This window comes from Lycorma delicatula, chromosome 4, assembly GCF_047948215.1.
Source record: "Lycorma delicatula isolate Av1 chromosome 4, ASM4794821v1, whole genome shotgun sequence".
NCBI lineage: Eukaryota > Metazoa > Arthropoda > Insecta > Hemiptera > Fulgoridae > Lycorma > Lycorma delicatula.
Window position 1 is genome coordinate 164,524,208 of NC_134458.1, and position 24,825 is coordinate 164,549,032.

A 24,825-nucleotide genomic window follows, 5' to 3' on the forward strand; every position below is an offset into this window, starting at 1 on the left:
ACAAACATTATGAGCACCCGTAATGGAAGATTTCAAAAGAATGATCCGGCAGTAAGAGACAAAACTCCAGGCACTGTGCAGTATATATGGTAGTAAAATATCCCCCTGACACAATTGTATTCCATTTTGTTTCGTGTAATATTTGTGAAATTAAATTGTGGCAAGAATTGTATGTTATAATTTTCTTATTTACTCCAGTTACTTTTATTGAATTATTTTTATTTACTGTGATTAGAAACTGTTAAATTTGACTGACTTGTTTCGGTCTAGTAAAATTTATCTATGATATGCATAGATTTTTTTGAGTATCAATGAAATGCTAATGTTATTTAGATATCTGCATCTTTGGTGTCATTTTGATAGTGTGATAAGTGAGTATTTTGGACGCAAAATATCAGAAAGTAATATAGCTGATGTGTATGAATTCAAATACTAGATAAAATACATTACCACAACATTTTCTTTGTTCCTGTAGTTAAAAACATAACTATAAAACTCGTTGAGAATAAAAGACATTATTGCAGAGGTATGGTGCAACGAAAAGAAACAAATGTAAACCGATAAATGAAGAGATGGGATGAAGAAGATGGTAAATCGATTCTCCTTCCCCTTACGATACCTAAAGAATTGACAATTCTGAGTGGTATTTAATTATACTTTGAAGCTTAATAGAATACTGACAGACACATTTTTAATGGCATTGAAAGCTTAGAAGAAAGTGTGCAGAAAATGCAGGCATCATTGCCAAAAAGCAGACAAAAATAACATCATTATTTACATTCATTACTCTACAGTAGAATAAGAAATGTATATATGAATATTGTAAATTATTTATTTTTAATTGTGAGTAGCATATTTTAATTGTGATACCGCATACTTTAAGAATGCTTGAATATTTTTCATATTTAAAGATAGTTTATGAGAATTTTGAATATTTAACCAAATATCTGTTACCCGGAATTTGGTTAACACACTTTTTATTTTTTATGTTCTCTCATGTTTCAAATTAGTTATGATTCTCTGTGATTGTTAATAATACTTGTATTGTCTTGTACGAATAAAGGAATAGCAATATTTATGAAAATCGGAGAGTAGAATTACTAATAAGGCTGTGTACAAATATAGGGTGATAAAAAGTGTTAAGGTATAATGATTTTATGAAAATTATATTTGTGTTTTGTTTATTTATTAATCTTGAGTCATAGGTTTTTCTTTGTTATCATCGTATATGTGAAACAACACTTAACATATTTGAACCTAATTATAACATCAGTCTTGGCTGAATAACTATTTGTCTAATTTGTTTGAATCTAGACAACCTCTGTAAAATATGTTCTGTTGCCAGAAATTATTAATGAAATATAAAGACAAAAAAAAAGAAAAATCTTTTAATTTGTTTATCTATATAAAAATGTTGATAGACAATTTAAAAAAGTATCATTACATCCTGTATTTTTGGTACAAATTTATATTTTGCTTTCGATTTTATACTTTTTAAATCATATGCATTTACTTCTATTTAAGATATAGAATTTATGTTGTGGATTCATGTCATCTTTTTAGAATATATGAGTTGTGTATATGTAATAACTGTGTTTACAAGATACTTAAATACCAATAAGATGAAAATTTGTTCTTAGCATAAAAATACTTATACGTCAGGTGTTATATTCTTATGGAACAATTGCAGTAACTAATTCCTTCCATTTTGCAATTTTAAAAACGTTAAATTCTTCTTCTTACATTCTTCAGTTTTAGTTCCGAAGTAGTGTTCGAAGTAAAGTGGGTAAAGTAATCGCGAAAAATTTCGGTTTTCAGATTTCAACGGAAATATCCATTTTCACCATCCCTGAATCCATTTTGACTAATTTCGGCGTGACATCTGTATGCACGTACTATGTATAATTCAAAAACAATTAGCCGTAGAATTTTGACATTTTGGATTTGGAACTGCTTACATCTAGTTGTGCACCTGCCCTTTTGACTGCAATCGACTTGACCAAAAATGTTCAAAAAAGCCCAAAATCCAAAAGAATTTGGATTTTGGACTTTTTCTTAACTGCAGTTAACCCTCATTGAGATATTTTTAACGATATATCATAAGTGGTACTTATTATCTTTCGTTTCAGAGTTATAGCCAAATAAAATTTTAATTAATGAACTATTTAGATCTTACACGGGGAAGGCACATCGGTTAGAATGCGACTTCATTTCATTTTTTTTTTTTTACTTTTTTTTTAAGATTTATTAATAATTATTAACCTCGAATGTAAAAAAAATTCCAATAAATAATAATTCAATAATAACAATTATTATTATTTAATAATAATTAAATACAAAAAAAAAAAATATGAAAAAAAATTAGAAGTTATTAGTGAAATAAAATGTTATGTACTTTTATAAACGTGTATATGTAATTTAATAGGCGTACAAGGAAGGTATGTTGTGTACATATCAGATTTTTTTAAAAATTACTTTAAACGATACTAAGTGCTATGTAGTTTTTATTTTTGGATTGAAAGGAAGAAAGTAATTATCCATTTATTTTGTAACTAATCAAAAATAATAAATAATTGAAATATTTAGATGGGAATAATTTTTTGTCGGCTAGCTAATAAAATTACTGAAACTATGTCTGAGACTCATGAGTTTATGAATTATATACAGTAATACTGACTGAATTACCATATTTTCAATCAGTTGTCAATTGTTATCTATCACCATAAGAGGTAATCCAATTAAACATTTTTAAATTTTGTGAGCTCTATTTTTTATGTTCATTATTGTAATGAATTCTGATCCAAATAGATAAAGATAAAAGTTTTCTTCGTAATACTAACAAAACGACCAGTAAATATTATTAAAAATTAATGCATAGTTACATAATTTTAATAAAAATCTATAAACATTTGCACGTAAATTTCGTTAAACAAGCAATTGTACTAACATTATGCGTAAAAACATACAAATAGGTTAATTTTACAAGAGAAAGAGAAATTAGAAACAGAGATTTAAAAACATAAGACTAATAGAGAACAAAAAAAAAATTAATGTTTCTTTAAGTGTGATACCATTTCTTGAATTGCTTTTTTGCCTACATTACAGAACTGTAAATACAATTTTTCTATGACCCTTAGTTTTAAATAAATTATGCTTCAAAACAATTAAGGGAAAATATAGTTAAAATCTGTAAAATTTATAATTTTGCATGGTCAGACCTGTGTTAGAATGATTTCGCTGATGCTTTTCTATTATAAATAGTCTCAGGCACGTCCCGAATTAATGTCCAACAGTAATCGGGTAGCATGTTAGTATTCCATTTCCCTTTATATCACCGAAATGGCTTTGCATCACCGAAATGTCTTGGTGGAAACGTTCACCGTGTTCGTCAATTACGTCTCTGAGGTTGTCCGGTAAAAATCCAGATGTGAGTGGAGGAAATGTATCTTCAAAGACATTTTACATCCCATAGCTCCGTATGAAGTTGATTAACAATATCGTGGTAATTGTCGGATTTTTGTTTGCCGAGAAAATTTATGCAAACGTCTTTAAATGAAGCCCAAGCTGCACTTTCTACATTATTTAACATTTAGTTAAATACATCGTCTTTGACGTACTCTCTTATTTGAGGACCAACAAATATTCTATCTTTAATTTTTCTTTCAAATACATTCGAAAATTTCTGACTGATGTATAAAAATCCGGGACTATCCTTCTTCATTGCTTTTACAAAAGTTTTCATTAGTTCCAGCTTCATATGGAGAGGGGGTAAAAATATTTTTTTGGGTTCAACTAAGGGCTCATGAATAAAATTTTTCCCATTTGGAGTTAAGTTGTCTGTTTACTTCCACTCTTTGGTAAGATAATGTTTATCCTAAGCTCGGCTGTCCCATTCGCAAAGAAAACACATGTAGTTAGTATAGCCTAACGGCATGCCTAACAAAATAGCTGTAACTTTCAAATCACCACAAATGTTCCAGCTATGTTTTTATAATGTATTTTTTCAAGAACGTCTTTCATCACATCGTATGTCTCTTTCAAATTAATACCATAAGCGATTGGTATCGAAGGATATCTACTACACTGCTGTGTACTGAACCACTTTTAAACTTTACTTGGACGAATCTATGAAAAGGCTCCATCCTCAGGTTTATGAACTTGCCCTAAGTGCAACATAAGCTCATCAATATTTGCGCATTAAATCAAATTATTTTCATCAATAAAGTACTGAGAAACTTCTTTTTGTCTGCTTCGAAAGCCCGAAATTTTTGCATTTTTTGAAGTAAATTCCAACCCTGCAGTTTTGATCCTAACAGTTCAGCTTGATTTTTTGATAAATTTAAATCCTTAACAAAGTCATGTAATTCACCTTGTGATATAAGATGTGGCTTATTGGAAGATAATTTAAAATCAAATAATTTTTGTCTTCTTCAGTACTGCCTGATTCTCCATCGCTGCTTTCGAAACATACATTCACAGGTGGTGGGTCAGGATCTGGAATAATTTCACTGTGAGGTACAGGCCTGATTGCAATGAAGGATATTTTACAGTATGTTCAGGTTCTTTAGAAATTCCAGACACACTTGGTAAACAAAAGTAACAATCGGTTACATGTTCCTTTGGTTCACGCCAAACCATAGGTACACCAAATAGCAAGGCCTTCCGTGTACCTTTCAGCCATTCTCTTAAATATACAGATCAATTAGTGCATACTATATGAGGAGCTCCCTTCTTATCCTGATCACCAATTTTACACTGAAAGTACAAATGATACGCTTTTTTAATTGAAGTGTAAGGTATTTTCTATTTGTTTCTACGGTAAACTCACCATATACATTACAAAAAGCATCCACATCATTTACACAATTTCGAGCCATTATGACACTGTACTGTTAACAAACTTAAGGCAGCAATAAGACTGAATAAATTAATTCATTCCTAAATACAGTGCTTAATACAAACAATACAGCTGTGTTTTCAACTACATATTTTGACCTACACAGACATGATTAATTTTGTCCATGACGGCTCACTCTTCAGTATTAGGTATGATGACTATGTGATATGATTAAATTCTTTGTCTAGTATTGATTATTTATAGCTTACAATTTATGTTAACAAAGTTAAACAATAAAAAATGAGCTAATAAAATACAGTATAGGAGCTTAAAATGATCACTGCACGTTGAAAAATGAAAAAAAATCTTTTAATTAAAACTTAAAATTTTTTCAAAAATGGTGAGTGATAAAAAGATTCCGAGTTCATATTCTATTTCAGCATCAAAAAACAGATTAAAATCATGTATCGCATGACAGGAAACAAAAATTATGTTTATCAGTGTTATTATTGAACGGTTCTAGTAATTAAACGTTTCAATATAAATATTAAACTTTTCAGTAAATTATAACAGTCACTATAATAAAGAGAGTAATTTAAGTAAACACAACTACTATAAAACGAACGGTAAAATCGCGCCGATAAGTGAAAACAATACTGTACATATCAGCATCCAGTATTGTAACCTACAAATATCAATAAATGTACGCGGAATCGGAATTTGTGCTGCCAAAATTTGTAAATACACCTATACTTTCCCCTTACACGGATCTTTTTTGTCGACCGATCGTCTTAAGTGATATGCGACGTCCTAAAAATGATCGTTTCTTTCTTGTTTATTCGTATATTACTTTTTAGCTATCGCGAAAAGGAGAATACAAAAGTACATTATCGATTACTTTTATTATAAGCTGAGCGATAAAAAACGCCGTCGAATCTCATATGAAATCGAAATCGAGACGATCTGTCGAGAACCTGGCATACCGACCGCTTCACCTACCGGTCGGTCGATACTTTACATTAATTACCAAAACAAAAAATTAATAATACAAATATTAGAGAACAGAAGGCATTAAAAAAAAAATACTGATTCTTCTTGGCTGTATATGCATGGGGATTAACTGTTTTTCCCATCCACCTCTTTTCCTTATCCTTGATTCCTTCTTCCCTATTTTTATTATTACGTTAGGTGTAGATTTGTACCTGCAAAGTTCATATTTAGGATACTAGAATCTGTAGAGGGAGTTCGTCTTCGATATGATGAGCTGCTGTCTGTAGATCTGTAGATCGCTTGGATATCTGTTTCTTTTCTAATGGCCATTCAGTGCCTAATGATTGAAGCGTTTAACAGGTACCCAGATCTTCTAGTTCATCCTTAAATACGATACGATCAAATATAGATCTAGAAATTAGAAATCGTTTCTTATAAATATTTGTGTGGAGTACGAATGATTATATAGTAAAAACACTTTTTCTCGTTACAGCAAAGAAATTTCTCATTTCTTCTTACTCTAGTCGGCTTTTCTTTTTTAGTAATCGGTCTACTAAATATTAAATTAAATTTTTGTCTTCCTAAACAGTTTAAGTCTTACTACCAAACTTAAATAAATTTCCAAAATTTTGATTTTTCACAAAATTTATTTAAAAAATGACAGCTGTTTCGGTACACAGTATCTTCCTCAGATGATTATACAGTAAAGCCACAACAGTTTTATGCTTTTTATTTAAATTTATACAAACAACGATGCATATGAGCAATCTATATTTGAAAGGATAAATACAAATAAAAGGAGGAATTTTGTGAACTCAACAGTAAGAAAAAAGGTCATACCAAGAGAAAGAATTGATTGTTGAAAATATGTTTATAAGTAATTAAGGAAGGATATAAAGGAAAATTAAATTTAACTTATTCCCTCAAATCCAGGTATTGAAATCAGTTGCCTGAAGGCAGAATATTAACGATGACTATTTTATTGGCCATTATGAAGTTGTTTGTAATAATTTCTTGTATTTAGGTTTAATGGGTTACCGGTTCGAAGTTAAACTTTATAAACGTCTTTTTTTTTAAATTCTTTTGTTTGCATTTTATTCCATGTATTAGACTTCATTGGTTGGACTATAAAAAAATTACATAGTTCCTTTAAATTGTTTGATTATATAAAAATTAAAAAAAAAAAATGATGTATAAAAGTACTACTCGTACATTTAAAATGTACTGACACTTTAAAATTCAGTAAATAAAATACAGTAAAGCCACAACGGTTTTATACTTTTTTTTAAATTTATACAAACAATTCGTTCAAAGCATATTTTTGCTTATTTTTTTAGTAATACATTTTTCTGCAACACAAAATCAGCTGTTCTTTGAGATAGTTGTATGTTTGTGTATTCTACCTAAAATTTGTTTTTGTGTTCTATTGAGTTATGTTCCGTTCTGTTTTATAAATGCGGTTGTGTTTTGGAACTTTATTATCATTAGGTATAAGATTTATTATTATTATTTTTTCTTTCTAGTTATAATCTTGGAGGATCATTTTGTTTTACCGCTCCGTTGCTAAGGAGTGTTTATTGTTTGTTTACTTTTTTACTTTTTATGGTTTCTAGTTTCGTTTATGCTTATGTACGCTTAGTTCTTGCACGATATGGATCATTTGCCTTCGGCAGATATGGTAGACGGGGGGTCATCTGATATTGTAGGTTGTCATGTACCGTCCAGGAAACGTGGTCCGCTACCGTCGTTGGATAGGGACCTGAGGAGGGCTGCGCGCAGGAAGCTTGTTAGAGGCGACTTGGCGAACAACTGTCAGGTGCGTCGAGTGATAACGAGAGTGTAACCATGCAGTCCATGGAGGCCTACTACTAGTCAGTGGAGGACGATACCTGTGCCAAGGAGGAAAGCGGTGAATCGTAGTCCTAGTAATGGCGACTTACCACTATCGAATAGGTTTAGTGGCCTTCCACTAGAGGATACGGAAGTTGTGAACTAACCTGAACCAGTCAAGCCTCCTCCGATTGTGCTTTACGGAATAAACGACGTGCTGAAGTTGTACGAGCTGCTGGAAGTGGCCGTGCGCAAGAGTGATTACAGCATTCGACTGGTTGGAGGTAAGCAGATGAGAATAATTTCTAGGGACATCGAGGCGTACAAGAAGATTATACGTGTTGTTCGAGAGCAGTCTGATAGGTCATACTTTCACAAGGAAGGATCGTGTTGTAATTCGTGTTGTAATCAGAAACCTGCACCACTCTATTCCACTGGAGATGATAAAGGACGAAATCGATATGCCGACCATCCGGCAAATTACCGAGGCTGCAGAGTATATCAAGAGATATTGGAGAGGAAGCGTAGGCGGAATTCGAATTGGAACTCGCAACTTGCTCCGAGAATCGAAGCCGCTAGCCGCAAGGTGGCCGGCCTCGCGCTTGATGATAAGAACTTCCCTTCATTGGGTCGTGGGGTGCAGAGGGCAGTCAACGCGGAACCTGAATCTCTCCATAAAACGTATGCTGCGGCAGCTAGGCGTGCTAGTGAGGGCAGTGTGGACAAGCTGGACAGGCTTTCGATTCAACAGATTGGGAGTCTGATAGCCTTACTACTCACCCAGGTGCTCTCCAAAATCTGTTGATGTCGAGATTTCTACGGATCGCTGCATGTAACATTAACGGCCTACTTTCTAGGCGTCAGGAGCTAGGGGTTATGGGCGTTTCCAATTCCCTGGACGTCACGTTATCCAACAAGATCTTACTTTATAAGGGAATCCTGCGCCCAATCTGGACGTAAGGTGTAGAATTGTGGGGAACGGCTAGTACTAGTAATGTGGAAATTATACAACGATTTCAGAACAAAGTAGCGAGGGTAATTGCCGAAGCGCCGTGGTTCTCGCGGAACGATGAGATTCACGATTATCTGGAGCTGCCGTCGGTTCGTGAGATTGCACAACAGCGCTATGTCAAATACCTGCAGAGGCTTGAGAATCATGTAAACAGGTTTGTTTGTAACTTTGCAGTTAATCTGCTCGATGACAGCAGAGACGTCAGACGGTTGAAACGTGCCCATGTATTCGACTTAGGGTCTGCGTAACAGTTTGCAATCTAACACCGTCAATTTTAGTGGTGTCGTATCTAATTTCTTATTACTTGTCTTTCTTTTTCTTTTTTTTTTTATTTGTTATTAATGTTTATTTTGTGAACTATATAGTGCTAAAATTAATGGTTTGTGATTTGTGACTGAGCGTCAAATTTCATATTGGACTTAAAGTTTACTTGCAACTATTTATTGTGTATTACTTATTTTGGGGGTTCCTTAAGGACCTCCTTATCACGTGGTTTTGTCAGGAAACTTACTTACGGCTCCGCAGGAGAGCCGATTGTAATTATAATTGTTATTGAGAAAAAAAAACTTTTTCTGCAGCACTAACTTATTTTATGAACCTATCTTCCTTTACTCTGGCCTTTTTTTTTTTAATTGTGCCTCTTTTGTTACTTTATAAGGTGTTTAGACTGATGTTGAACAATTTTACTGCCATAAACGTGTTATATAAATAACCTACTCTCATGAATATATACGTTTTTATATTTTAATTCAAACTATGTTAAACAAAAATAATTTATTGTTTATTTTAAAATTTGAGTAAATTTATGATCTAAAGGTTTTATATATATATATATATATATATATATATATATATATATATATATTAATTTTAAATATCCTATCATTTTATTATATTATAGTAAATTTTATATGTACTTTTTTTTACATCTGATTTTGTTAAGTTGTTTTAACTGAAGTAATCTGTCAATTTCAGATCTCATTCTAAAAACCTATTTATTAAGCTTAATTTCAATTACCATTATTTTATATATGTAAAACTAATTGTTTTTATGACACTGAAAAACCACATTAAACAAATATTACACGTCATCCGAGCATTTTTACTATTTTTAAAAATAACCGTTAATGAATTCATATTAACGTGTTTGCAACGCGGGCTGGCATATTTGCCGATGAGCAACGGCTTCAATTTATGATTTCCTGACTTATTGGCACACAAAAGAAAAGTTACCCTTTCTTTGTTCATTTTCATACCAGACTTATTTGGTGCTCGCTTCGCATCTAATATTTTTGTTGGCAATAGTTTATAATACAAAGCGGTTTCATCACAATTATACAACTGTTCGTCACTGAAGTTATTCTCTTCTATAACGGATTGTAATATTGTTTGTGAAAAATGTTCGGCTGCCGTCGCATCTGCTGAACGAGATTCTTCTTCGATATTTACTTGGCCTATGCCGTGACGGATTTTCCATCGCGATAACCAACCGCTAGAAGCACTGAATTCTTCTCCATTGTTAACTTGTTCGTGAACATTTAGTGCCTGAGCTTGAAGTATTGACCCTAATAGCGGCACACCTTCATTCCGTTTTTGCAAAAACCAAAGGTACTCATCTACAACATTAACATCACCGAGTCTAACCTTTTTGCGGTCAAGTTCACTTGTTTCATCTACCGAATCGATAAAAGAACACATTATTTGTTTATCTTATTCTTTCACCCGATCACGTATTATACCTTCAGGCACACGGAATTCCTGTGATAAACTGGCTGTTGAACGACCTGCCTTAAACTTTTCAGTAATTTCTAATTTTTCCTAGACGACAAGATAGGCAAATACGAACGAACAAAAATTACAAAATCTTATAAATTAACCAACGTAATAAAACTTAACAATACTGATAAACATAGTAAAAGCAGCTCGGAATAAATCAGAATACGTAATAACATTAATATACCGTATACTGTGCCTTGTACAGGCAGCAAATCGCTGTTACAGGAAATGAGTCATGTGCACTATATCTTAAGAATTTCCACTATTACTGTATTAGAATCATAGCTTAGTTTTATTGAATCATGTTTTTAGGAATTCCAAGGCTTTAAAATCTGTCATGATTAATTGATGTTATTTTAGAAGCGTGTATTGCTAACAATTTCAAAGGATTTACGGTGGGTTTTACACCGATATCGAATACAGTGGTAGGGTGATGACTAGCATTTCTTCATCCTATTTTATTTTTTCAAATATTTTTTGGGGGCAGGTTATAATCCGCGTTATATCCGTATCCGCGGTATGTCGAGCCGCGTTATAGCGGGTTGTACTGTAATTTTTTTTATAAATTATTACTTAAAAAAATATTTTATTTTTTTTCAGTTTGTCTTAAAAATAATAATAACTGCCAGCACTAAATTTACTGTCATTTGTTTAATTTATCATTATTTGCTTTTGTTTATTTATTTAATAATTTTTGAGTCTGCTAAGATTTTTTTTTTGAGTATGTGTATTCTAAAAATCAAGTTGGATTTTTGGCTTTCTGATTTACGACTGAGGTGGTTTCCAAACACTGACTGTATTTTATTCTGGAATGCTTTAAAATGGTCAATATTGTCATTATTTTTTTTTTGAACCTGCATCTTTGTCCAGTATAGAATATTGTGCAGTTGAATGGAATGCACAATAACAGTTTAGCAGTTCATTTAATAACAGTAAGCAGTATTTAGTTAATAACAGTAAGCAGTTCATTTTGCACATTCTATAAGCACTGAATTTGCTCAGTAATTGTATTTCATGTGTAATGTTTTGTTTTGTTTTATTTTTTGTATTAAAGTTTATATTATATCAAAATTTAAAAAAAATTGTGATTTTCTCTAAGTCTTTTTTTTTGTGAATATTTTGTAATGTACATTTTATTTTAGTTACCATCATTTTTAATTTGTTCAGTAGTGAGCTAATGGTATTAATTTGTGTATACTAACTAGGTATTTCATTTCTTAGTATTATTGAGCTCTTCTTTGTCATTTTTAGATAGCATGGGTGTGCTGAGTAGTTTAAATCACCTTGCTAAAAGCAGGTTTTTTTTATGAGTTAGGGTGGTTTGAGGTGTTGTGGATTTGTGTGTCCATTGTTATTGGTTTCTGTACACTTTGTAACTGTGTTTCATCTTTCAGTTAATTTTTGTGATGATGAAGTAAAGCAAATTTATTTATTGTGTTCGTGTTTGACTAAAATTTAATTTACAGAGTATTTTGTTCATGTGTGATAATTATTCACATCAGTCTATTTTGCCAAGGTTTATTTTACTTCAGGTTTATATTAACTCACAATTTTTTTCTTGCATTTCAGTTTACTTTGCAAATTATTGTTTTAATAAACTAATTAGAATACATTCAATGTCAGTTTAAGTTGTTCTGCTACAATTATTAAATTTTACTACATTTAGAAGTCAATCACGTGAATAATAACTTTATTTATAAATTAAATGTTTTATAGCATCATGATGTCAATTCATGTATTGTTATTGGAATTACATATTTTTAATTTCTCTGGTAATAGTCTTCAGACCCAGCATGCTTGGTTCACCCCATTAATATATCTCAAGGTATTTCATAACTAGCAGTAATTTCTTTATAATCAATTTTTATACTTTATTAAAGATACATTTTTACAATGAGGATATTTATATATCATTTTTATTCTAGGTGACCCGCTTACTTGTTATTTCCTTTACAGCATATTATGAAAATATGAAAAGTGCCATTTAGATTTTTATTAACCTCAAAATTTATTTACCAAAAAATCCACTTTTTTATGTTTATGGGTGATCTTACAAAAAAAAAAGAAAAGCAGTTATAAGATTTCCTTTTATTCAGAAAATTGTTTTTATTACAAAATTATTTACTATTTAATAGTATTGAACAAGGAAGCTGGCAATTGTATTTCAATATCTGCTTTGACTTTAAACCAGCTAGTAGTTACATGAATGTGGAGTTTGAATGTACTGTTTGCAGGCCTTCTATGTAAAGACAGAATAAATATTTTTATATATGTTTTAATGAAATTCTACACATCTATGCGTCATTTTAGATAAGTATACAGATTTTAAGCTTTGAGGGTTTTGTAGTTTTCAAGATATATTGGTTTAGTGAATTTTAGTTAATGTGAATCACTGAATATTGTTTTTATTTTATTTTTTAAAATAAATATTAGAAATTCACCAAATAAAATCAGTTGTATTGCTTGTTATTCAAAACAATATATTATTTTTAATAATGAAATGTATTTTAATTAACGTAAAATATTCATTTAGATTACTGCATGAGAATTAAGATTATTATCATAGAATAGTTACGTATTTAATTTAATCACCCATAACGTGTTCTGAATTCCAAGGTTAATAATGTTGTATTAAAAAATATAATAAAACCTGCTAAACTTTTCAGAATGTTGCTGGGGGAAAGTATTCTTTTTTTAGAGTGCTATAAAATGGTGCAGTACAATTAAAATCCAAAAAAATGATTTAAGTTAAGATTATGTATCGGTAAAATGTTTGAAAGACAAACACAATCAGTATGTCCCCTTCTTGTCTCCCACATGTAGGCAAAATTTTTGGATAGGGTCATAGTACTTTGTGATAGGGGTTTATATTACAAGTCATTAGCGGTTCAAATGTTGAGACCTTCATTGTCTTTGGAAAATATCTAATCGTTTTAAGTGAGTCTTGATTCAGTTATGAACTGCTGCTATTTTGGAGAAGTATTTGTTTCTCTTTGCAGAACTTCAGTAGGCCAAGCCCAGTGAAATGCTGGTGATATTCAGCTCTACAAGTCATACATTCAGGCTATTCGTCGCTAGTTGGGTGTAAAATTAACATCATTACTTGCAGATTAAGTAATTCTATCTACTGCCACTTGTATCTCAGATGCTTTACATTCATTTCAGCTGTAATAAAGATCTAGGTTGATGGTGTTAAGTAAAAAATTAATGTACTCTTCCTTGTAGTAAAGGAAATGTAATAAAGAGTGCTTCAAGTATACAGTTTCCACTCTGTAAGAAAAAAGAGAATTTTAACTCGGTAAAGGAAAGTACCTACTAACAATCGTAAGTTGGTCGGCTATTAAAAATATTACAGAAAAGTGACAGTGTAAAATGCAGCATGTTTTTAGTTTTTAAATTATACTGTTTACTGAGAAATATGAAATTATGTTGACAGCTTTATCCTAAATCCATATTACAATTCTACCTTTCCCCTGTTGAGTAGAAGTAGTGTATAAAACGTATAGTTTAACAGTAGAGGGTAGACTAATTTTTTAATTTATGCTTTCTATTGCAGTCTTCTTATGACTGTGATGCATGTAAAGCACCTGAGGTATAAAAATTACTAGTCAGAATCGCTTTTTTTTAAAAGTGATGGTATTTACTACACAAAGTTTCTATGGTGAACATAGTGAAATTGTTATTTAGATCTGTAATTAGGTATACTTAAAAACTGACATGCAACAGCAGTCGGCTTGAAAACAGGAATGTTCACCTTTCCTAGTAAGTCTGGTAAAGAAGCTTATTATTTTTTAAAATGGTTTCATTTTGTACCTTGTGTTTCATGTTAAGTTGCTTATAACTAAATTTATAGCAAAAAATGAACTTACATTTATATAATCTTTTGAGTGAAACAAGTACAGTGTAGCGGTGTGATTATTATTTAGATTAGATTGGTGATCCGTAGATTTAGGTAAACTACATACAAATATTTTACTTTCTGTTTAAAAATTATAATTTGCTAAGTAGGACATTAGAAATAATTTTTTTAAAAATGACTGTATGCATGTAAAAAAATTTGAATTAATGAATTCATTGACATTACCGACTTACTGACTTCATGATACTTTATGATGTTTTAAGCTTTGTCGGGATGGAATTTGTGGAAAAATTAGCTTTTTATTCTTAGGCCTTTTATTGAATATAATCTCCTATTACATTTTGTAAATAGATTCACTAATGAACCGTTTAGAAACTATACATCATCATTCAGCATTTACCTGGTCTAGTTGAAGTCAAGAGAATATATCAATAAAGATCAGTTTGTAATGTGCTACATACTAAAGATTAATTGTGGTGTTGATTTATAATTATTTTTAATTAGCGGTTACTACATTATTAAATCATAAATTTCTGTATTTTACATCATTATATGTATTTTTATGGATTCTTATTTTATAAATTTATTGTAATTAAACTTTCACTTCATTTATTTCAAATGGATTAGTCTTTTTATAAAAAAAAAAATATCTTTAACTGTTAGAAAAGTAATAAGAATTAAAATCAGAGTGTACATTATGTTTTACCACAGCATGTGCGATAAAAGTTAACACATTAATATCAATTAACTCAAATATGTTATATAAAAACAAGACACATTATGTATTTATACTCAGCTTATTATTTAATTTATGTATTGATTAAATATATTGTTATTAATTTTATTATAGTTCACAATGATGCCTCACATAGATTGCATCATGATTGTACTGCTCTGCGAATAAAATAAAGCTATCCCAGCATCTGTGTAGATGAGTCAAGGGAAAACTTTAGCTGGTTAAAGGGAAACTGCAAAATCTTGATCAGAGCAAGATCACAAGACACACAACTAATTCTAAAAAAAAAAAAATAGAAATTGTTAAAGTCAATATTAATAATATTGACTTTAATAATAATAATAATATTAATAATATTGCTTCTGTAGAAGAAGATATTTTAAATAGATTTGTGGAAAGATTTTTAAAATAGTTTGTTAATTTATTAAAAATGGCAATACTAGCATATAAGGGCCTTTCTTGTAAGCCGAAATATTGTGTTGAGTTACCCAAAAACAGTTCTGTTGCCCAATTTAATAGAGATGAATATTTATTTATTTATTTTTTTTAATAAATGAATTTTCTTTTTATGGTCATAATTATAAATATGTAGGTAAAATTTGTATTGGCTGACAAGATTCAAATTTATGGTTGCCAAATGATTACACTGGTCAACATGATTTTTATCTCATGAGTACCAATAGATATACTTAATGCAGTTTTTTTATCCTGTTTTAAAATTTGAAATAACAAATCCTGTATTTAATTTCTTTAAATATTTTAAAATGTTTTTTCATCCATTTGCCCATTGTCAAGTAAAAGCTCCTAGAGCATTGTAAATAAGATTGAACCAAATGAGCTAACTCAAAGGATAGCGATGCTACTGTTGTGCAGGTCCAGACGTGTATAGACATGTAGAAACATGATCTAGTATAGCACACTTTCATCAGAATGATGCCAGTTGTGAGATAGTAATGAACCAGTAAACACTTCATTGTGAGTGCTTTGTATGTCTGAATTAATGTGTATTACAAATTTACAACTTTGTTTCTTTTAATTAGTCGTTAGTTACAAAATATCTAGAGTTTGTTTAAATCATCCCATAAATTTTTGTTATGTATGTGGTGAAGTGACGCTCAAGTCCCAAAGGAAAAACCTTACTCCATTAGTAAAAAACTGTTATGAACTTTATTTGGGTGTAAAGTCAGGGACCAAACAAGGGCCTGGGCCCCATGTATCTTTTGTTTATCGTGTTCTAGATTTCTCAGTGCATGGAAAAATGATCTCACTACATTTGCTATCCCTATGATTTGGAGGGAATCCAAAGATCATTCTTCTGACTGTTATTTCTGCTTAACAAACATTAAAGGGATTATATCAAAATCAAAACATACAGTGGTGTACCCTAATTTGCAATCTGCAATGAGATCAGTTCCATACTGCAAAGAATTGCCCATACTAAAGCCTCCAGAACATGTGACATTGGATGAAAAGAGCTCAGAGGAAATAAGGAAGAAAAAGAAACAGATTCTGGTGATACAACTTTTGAACAAAGCAGTTCATCTGAGGCTCATTTACTGACTCAAGAAAATCTTAACGATCTCATACAAGATTTTTTTTTTTTTGTCTTCAATCATTTGACTGGTTTGATGCAGCTCTCCAAGATTCCCTATCTAGTGCTAGTCGTTTCATTTCGGTGTACCCCCTACATCCTACATCCCTAACAATTTGTTTTACATATTCCAAACATTGCCTGCCTACACAATTCTTTCCTTCTACTTGTCCCTCCAATATTAAAACAACTATTCCAGGATGCTTTAATATGTGGCCTATAAGTCTGTCTCTTCTTTTAGCTATATTTTTCCAAATGCTTCTTTTTTCATCTATTTTCCGCAATACCTCTTCATTTGTCAGTTTATCCACCCATCTGATTTTTAACATTCTCCTATAGCACCAAGTTTCAAAAGCTTCTAATCTTTTCTTCTCAGGTACTCCAATCGTCCAAGTTTCACTTCTATATTAAGCAATGCTCCAAACATATACTTTCAACAATCGAGATATAAAGTTATTTATCGTAATCATCGTTCTGAATTTAAAGACTATTTTTCTGAAGAAAATTGCTTAGTGTTTTGTTATGACATTTCTTCACTTATGGAGACACCTTTTAATGAACATAACACAACAGAATGGCGCTTATTCATTGATTCCTCTAAAATTAGTTTAAAAGCTGTGCTTCTGCATAATGGTAGTAAATTCCCATCAGTACCTGTGGCTAACTCTGCTAATGTGAAAGAAACATATGAAAACATTAAATTTATATTGGAAAGCTTCAATACGCAGTGTATGAATGATATATTTGTGGTGATTTGAAAGTAATTGCACTTATTCTTGGTCTGCAGCTTGGTTACACAAAGTACTGTTGTTTTTTGTGTGAGTGGGATTGTAGGGACAGAAAAAAAACATTTTATTAGAAAAGAATGGCCTAAACGCGAATCACTCATTCCTGAACAGAAAAATGTGAAACATGACTAATTGTGTAATTCTAAAAATATGTATCTACCTCTGTTAATTATCAAACTAGGATTAATGAAGAATTTCATCAAGGCCATAGACAATACTTCTAGTTTCATGTACTTAAAACAGAAGTTTTCTAAAATTAGTGATAGAAAAATTGAAGAAGGAATATTTGTGGGTCCACAAATATGATCACTAATGCATGATGAAAAGTCGAGGAACTATTGAATCCACTGCTGAAAGCAGCTTGACAAGCATTCAGAAATGTTACTCAGAGTTTTTTGGGAAATCGAAAAGCGAAAAATTACCGTGATATTGTCAACGATTTTATAACATTTTATAAAAGCATTGGTTGTAATATGACCTTAAAAGTACACTTCCTGCATTCGCACCTAGATTTCTGCCGGGAAAATCTTGGCGCAGTGAGCACGGGGAACACTTTCATCAGGAGATTTAATCTATGGAAAAGAGGTATCAATGCAAGTGGAATCCTAATATGTTGGCCGATTATTGTTAGACCATCAGGAGGGATATTCTACAGGCGAAATATAGCAGAAAATGTTCATTTCTTACTTTACAGGTGAGTCAAATATTTGAATATTGTGTAGTTAAGAATGCAGAAAATATTAAAATGTTTGGGATTATAAATGCTGTCTCTCGGCAACCTTGCATGATGGAGAAAAGTTGATATCGTATTTGAATTAGAAGTAAAAACACTATCAGTCACATATTTTCCTTCCTGAGACAAAAAAAATCTTTTTTGTTCCCCAGTGTTATCTGATAATTCACTTTCGTATTTTGAAAACTCATTCTGAGTTTTAAATTCAGAATGGATCAGTTTGTTACATTTTCATAATCTATACATATCTTCATGCTGATCTTTTTTGTATGTCCACTATATAAGTTGACATTTGAAACCTAAAAATGTAATTAAACATGTATCAACTTACAAGTCCAATGAATAAGAAAATATTGCAAATTATTAAAAAATATAGAATATTAAATTAAAGAATTTCTCAAATTTCTACGCTAATTTATTATCATATAATATCAATTATGTAGTATAATAATATCAAGTAGTACTTTATTAAATAAAAGTGAAAAGAAAATGAATGATTTACAGTAAAAACAACATAGGTTCATATAATTGCACTGGAATTCCTATAACTCGAATATTCAAGGAAACAAAAAAGAAATTCGACGTACGCAAAATTCGGGTTAGAGAAACATACATGTTACGAAATTACTACTCACCGTAAATTCACTCACGTAAAATGTACAGCACTACTTAAGAAAATATTTCATTTTTTCCATACACAGGCTTATTATATCACAGAAATATTATTACATGACTTGATTCAGCATTATAAATACAGTATACAGTACGTACTACTGGTTAGTACGTTTATGTAGTTAGTAAGTTAAACTTAAACAGAAGTTTAACTTGTAGTTAGTAAGACACTAAACAAAATGTAAGCTAATAAATACACACCAAAACACTATATTAATCACATTTTTTCTCACTGATTCGCAGTTTATTGCAAAAAAAATCGTTAATGAATGAAAAATACAAAAGGCTATAACTTAATATGAATGGTAAAACCTCTCATTGTTGTATGTAAAACACGGTTTAGTTGTAAATTCAAGGATTGTGTTTTTAAACGTTTTTCAGATAAAATAAAAAAAAATACTAAAATTATAAAAAATAAAATAAGAAGTGAAGAATAATCGGTTCTTTCGGAAAAAACTGAATTTAATTAAAATCGATTAAAAAAATTGTTTGTAATTGTCTGACGTTTATTCTGATGCAGTGTAGTCAATCATCTTTCTATATCTGCCACAGCGGAAAAACCAATTGTGGTACATCATCTTTTGAATCAACGAATCGTCGAACAGAATCAACGTTATCCGTAACTCCCATTAGAGTTCGGATGGTACGCAGGGTAGTTCATCATTGTCGTTATCCGAATTTGTCTCTATGCTGTCATTCTCATTGGCCTTTGCGTTAATTGTATTGATTACAATATCAGTAGGGTGTTTGGCTACTACCAGATCTTCGTCTATAGAAATATAATCCCAAAAGTTACGTCTCTGGGTACTTGTATAACATCAATAGCTGACTCCCATTCATTATCATCGTCATCATCACCATTATTGTTGCTAGAACAAAGTTTTTCACTGCTAGTTTGTTCACATTCCGACAAAATAACGGGTTGTTGTGGATTTTTAAATCCAGCTTTTTTAAAACGGTTAAAAATTGTTAAGCTCATTCACATCATTCCAAGATTTTTTAACTTCCCACAGACGATGAAGAAGATTAATCTCTGGTAACGTTTTCATTATAATGCTTTTCATGTACATTTCCTTAAAATTTTGTATAATGCTCTGATCCATTGGTTGTAGCTTAGATGTACCATTTGATGGAAAGAAAACGATTTTTATCGATAACAATTCCTGAAGAAACGATTTTGGATGTGTTGGGCAGTTGTCAATGTATAGAATAATCTTTCTATTTTTGAATTGATAATAATCGAATTAGAATAAACATTTTTCGAAGATTTCACTAGTAACTCACCTTTTCTATTGGCTTCGACTGAATAGGCAAAGATTTAACGTTAGCGAAACAACGTGGATTTTTCGGTATACCAATTAAGAGAGGTTTCAACTTTTCTGTCCACGACATGTTCGCATCTAAAAGAACTGTGACGCGGTCTTTACTTCGTTTCTCACCACGGCATTTATCACATTTTAAAAGTTAACATTTGCAAAACAGTCCAGTTTCGTCGCGTTAAAAGTGTCCGATTCGTTGTATTTACTCGTAATTTCTTTTAGCGTACTGTTTATCCACGTATTATAAACTTCATCATTTACACTGCCACTTTCACCACAAACATTTAAAAAAATAATTCCATGCCTATCTAAACTTATTAAGCCAACCCATACTAGCTTTGAAATCCGTACTGTTGAACTGTCTCGCAAAGTACTCGGCTTTTTCACGTAAATTTGGTCCGCTGATAGGTAAATTTTGATCGTGCTTGTTTTTAAACCTCTCTAAAACAGAATAAGAACATCCTTGTTTATAGTAGCAAACAAACCAAACAGATGTACGAAAACTATGCATACGAGCTGAGACGGTTATAAAGATACATTGACCGACACTTTACGACAAACTAGTTCCGGTGAATGCTGAAGTCTGTCGTATAAGATTTTGCTTCCTTCTTTACTTCGATGATTTTCCTTTTTTGTTATCGCATAGTAACGGAAGTGAATCTGCTTGTTTCATATTTATTAACTGAAAATAGGATCAGCACTATAGGCCTACGTTTTTTTAATTTTTTGTATTAAACTAACCAAATTTTTTACTTTGACTTACAGGATTTTTGTTCGAGTTAAAGGAATTATATTCCCGTACAACGTAATACAATTCGGCCGGGAATTAGAATAAATTTCAAGTTGTAGAAATTTTCGAGTTATAGGTACTAGAGTTACAGGAATTTAAGTGTATTATGAGTGTTTGTAAACTGGTCTGACTGTAGGCAGCCAGCCCCTCACTGTATTGATTACTACTTCTTTCTGTATCTTCCTCTATTATTTATTTTATTCTATCTTTCTGGTTAGAATACCATAAGAATTGTATTGGTTACTGCCTAGGCCATGTCTTTGGTGCCATGCTTTATTTGGTAGCTAGCAGTCCCCTTCTTATTGGTGCTCTGTGGCCTTATAGATGGAACTATTTCTTGTTTAGAGTAACAGAGAAAGTCAGATTGTTAAAGTGTCAGTTAGATACATGCTCAGCTGTTCACTTTCATAAAACCTGAATCTATCAGTATTATTATTATTATTATTATTATTATTATTAAAGATTAATTTGTTCATTAATACTTTTATTATACTGGTATTAAGTTTGTCTATTTGAATGTTTTATTCAGATGAATGAAATAACAATGTGGCAAATCAGCTGGTTTTTATGTAGTTCCCATTTTCTATTTTGGATGTCTAGTTTATGGCAATGTGCTTTGATTGGTTATATAGTGAATTTTGAATAAGGTATGTTTTTTGTATTATGTTCATTTGTTTATTTTTATTCTTTCATTATGTATAAATTTTAATTTAAATGAAAAAATTGTATTTTCATGCATATTATAACATTGTTATAATGTTAGATTGGCGTTAAAACAACCATGAATACATTTATCTATTAGTATAATCATCAAAATAAATTTTAATGCCATTTATTCTATGGGTATGCCTTTAATCATTGAAAATTCTCTCCAAAATGAAGTTTGAGTTGTAGAATATTGAACATTTTCTAATAAACATTCATTTAAAAAGAAATAAACCATTTGAATCTATACATCCCTAATTTGTACACATCCCACTTAGTAGACAGATATGGTTTTGACTAATCTTGATGTACTTTTTTTTAAAACAACAGTCTATTTAATCATGATTATTCTTAGGTAAGTTACATATGTTTAGCGATTTAACTACCATTTTAAAGTATTTTATTTTTTATTAAGTTCTTATGAAAATAGATCTATCAAAGTGAAACTGAAAATATGATTCTAATTTCTGGTTGGACTGGAGGACTGGTTGGACAGAGTGATTGATTTTAGTGCTTTTTTGCAACACAGGATTTTACGAATATGTTCTTGATTAATATACAGAGTATCTGAAACATTCTGTACACTAGTCGATATCACATAATTTTTTCAATACATCCTTTGTCAAACTACATACAGGTTTGTAGGCAAAAATTTCAGGTTAGAAAGTATGTATTCTCCTAAATCCTGTACAAAGATCACCCCCACATTTCCATCCTACGATCAGGATCATCTTCTGGTAGTATTGTAGGAGTTTGAGCTTGAACGGATGAAATTTTGCTACCTCAAATATTGTAGATGGGTGTATCAACCATCAGTTCATTGAAACAGAAATATTAGTTAGAATTTCTCCTCTGGTGCAGGACATTTTGGATTATGCTGTATTTTCATTTGAATTGAAATTGAACCAAAGTATATAATTTTATAAAAAAGTATCAAAGTGAAATTTTTTTGGGGTTTAACATTTATTTTATTGATCATATATTTATGGGGATAATGTAGCTGACAGTAAAAACATGTAAATGACAATTTTAAGTAGCAGAAGTTATTAGGTTTAATATATTTTAAAAACTCTTATTTATTTTAAATGAGAAATAAAAACAAATGTGGGAAAGGCTTTGAAAATAAATCATTTGAAACGGTAAAGGCAAACCAGTAAAAAAATAAAACAGGTTAATCTAATTTTAAGAAACCATATGAAATAAAATGTGACAATAGACAGACAGAAGTAAAGACGTTAATTACTTTAAGTCTACACAACACATATTTTGTTTTCTCTTCTCAGATCAATACATGATTTCAATGTTTGTTTCATACCATTCTTTCAAACTTTAAAAATAACTAAAATTAAATTTAGTTTCAGATATGAGATCAATTTATATTTTTTGATTCTTTAAAAATGTTTCTTTTTATATCGTGATCTTGACATAAATTTAAATACCTTTTTATTGAGAAAGATGATTTGAATGAAATCAGTAGTAAAGTGTCATTGTTGCCAGAGTTTCACTCTAAAACCAGTTGAATTATTTAAAAACTGGCTGCCAAGTAATTTTATTTTAGAATATTACTTAAAAAGATTTGTAGGTAAAATTATCATAATTATTTTATATCTAGTCAGTTTGATTCCCAACAGACTCATTCCATTGTATTTTATAAATTAAATTATTATATTTATCTTAATATATGGTGTGTAATTGACATATGCACTGTCTGACATATGTATTAGTTATATACATTATATAATGTATATATTAGTTATTATTTCATTAATAGAGACCGGATTATATGCAACATAAAAAGCTTGAAATATGCATGAAAAATGCTTAAAATATGAATGAAGAGTGTCAGTATATGCAACTTTAATGAATAAAAAAATAGTAATTTTTTTATTTTTATTTTAAAATCAGCATACAATTAGTAAGTAGTTGAATAATATATAGATAATTAATGATTATATAACATTTTGTTACTTTGGAAACATAAACAGTCAGAGGTACTGTTCTGTGGTTGCTAAGTGCGCTCTAAGAGCCGTGCAGCTAATAGGTTTGGCCGGCTGCAACCTAAGATTTCATTTAATAACAAGTTACCCTACCAAAAAATATTGTAAATATAACAAAAATATTCATTATCACTAGATTTTAAGGAAAATATGCAATAACCGGCGAGAATGGGCTTAATATGCAAAGGCATATGCAAAATGCGCAAGTGCATATAATCCAGTCTCTATTCATTAACATACTTAAATAATTGTAGAATTATGCACTGACTGATGACACGAGAAGGTGTTAGTTTTGCTATTATTTTGAGATAATATATGTAAGCATATTTATTAAATTAATTTTTTTCACATATTGATTTTGTTTATTACCAAATTTAATACTTCACTGAGAATTCTGCTTCATCAAAATATTTGTTATAAGATCCAATTAAAAACATATTTATATCAGTTTATATCTATTTTATATCAGTGATTGAGATGGTAAGTATACATTTCTATAGTATTAATATCAAAACTTTTATCTTTAATTAAATTATATAAAAATCAGTGTTCTGATGAAACAGATCTCTATAAAAAGACTTGTATTAAACTTGGATAATAAATAAAGGCAACAAGTGAAAAAATTAATTATAGTAAATAATTATATTCTGCTGCTATTTAAACATTTTTTATTCTTTTATATTTACTATATTGCTGTTTTTCGTCAGTTTGTAGTTTGAGTTGTAGATTTTTATATGTGTTTGTTATTTCCTTTCTGAAGTTAGTGGAGTCTCATTAGAATCTCTGATTATAAAAATTTTTTTAGGTTTTTTATGTCTACTTTTTTCCAGACTTTCTGGAAAATGATACAAATGGTGTTGATATTTTCATGTATAGTACATTGTTTTATTGCTTGATTTTTTTTTTGTAATAGATAACCTTTTTCTATGACTGAATGGAAGCAGTGTAAATTTTTATCACAGAAAGGAGTATATTAATCTGTTGCTTAACACTTTCTATCTGGTCTTTTTATGGTTATTATATATGAAAAACATTTAGGTAAAAGTGGTATGAGTTAGAATTGCTTTCTCTGAATTTGTTTATTATTCGGTCCATCCTTATGGTGAACAGGATGAAGGCTTCACTTGTAGGACCAAATATCATCAACAATTTGATAACCTTAATCTGTATGATTATGTGGCTTGATGAAG

The 24,825-nt window shown here is 30.5% G+C and overlaps 1 protein-coding gene across 2 annotated transcripts in view; it reads left to right on the forward strand.

Moving 5' to 3' along the window:
- The window catches only part of rdgB (retinal degeneration B), a 256,093-nt gene that overhangs the window by 101,338 nt on the left and 129,930 nt on the right, over positions 1-24,825 (forward strand). The gene's annotated exons all lie outside the window — the stretch shown is intronic.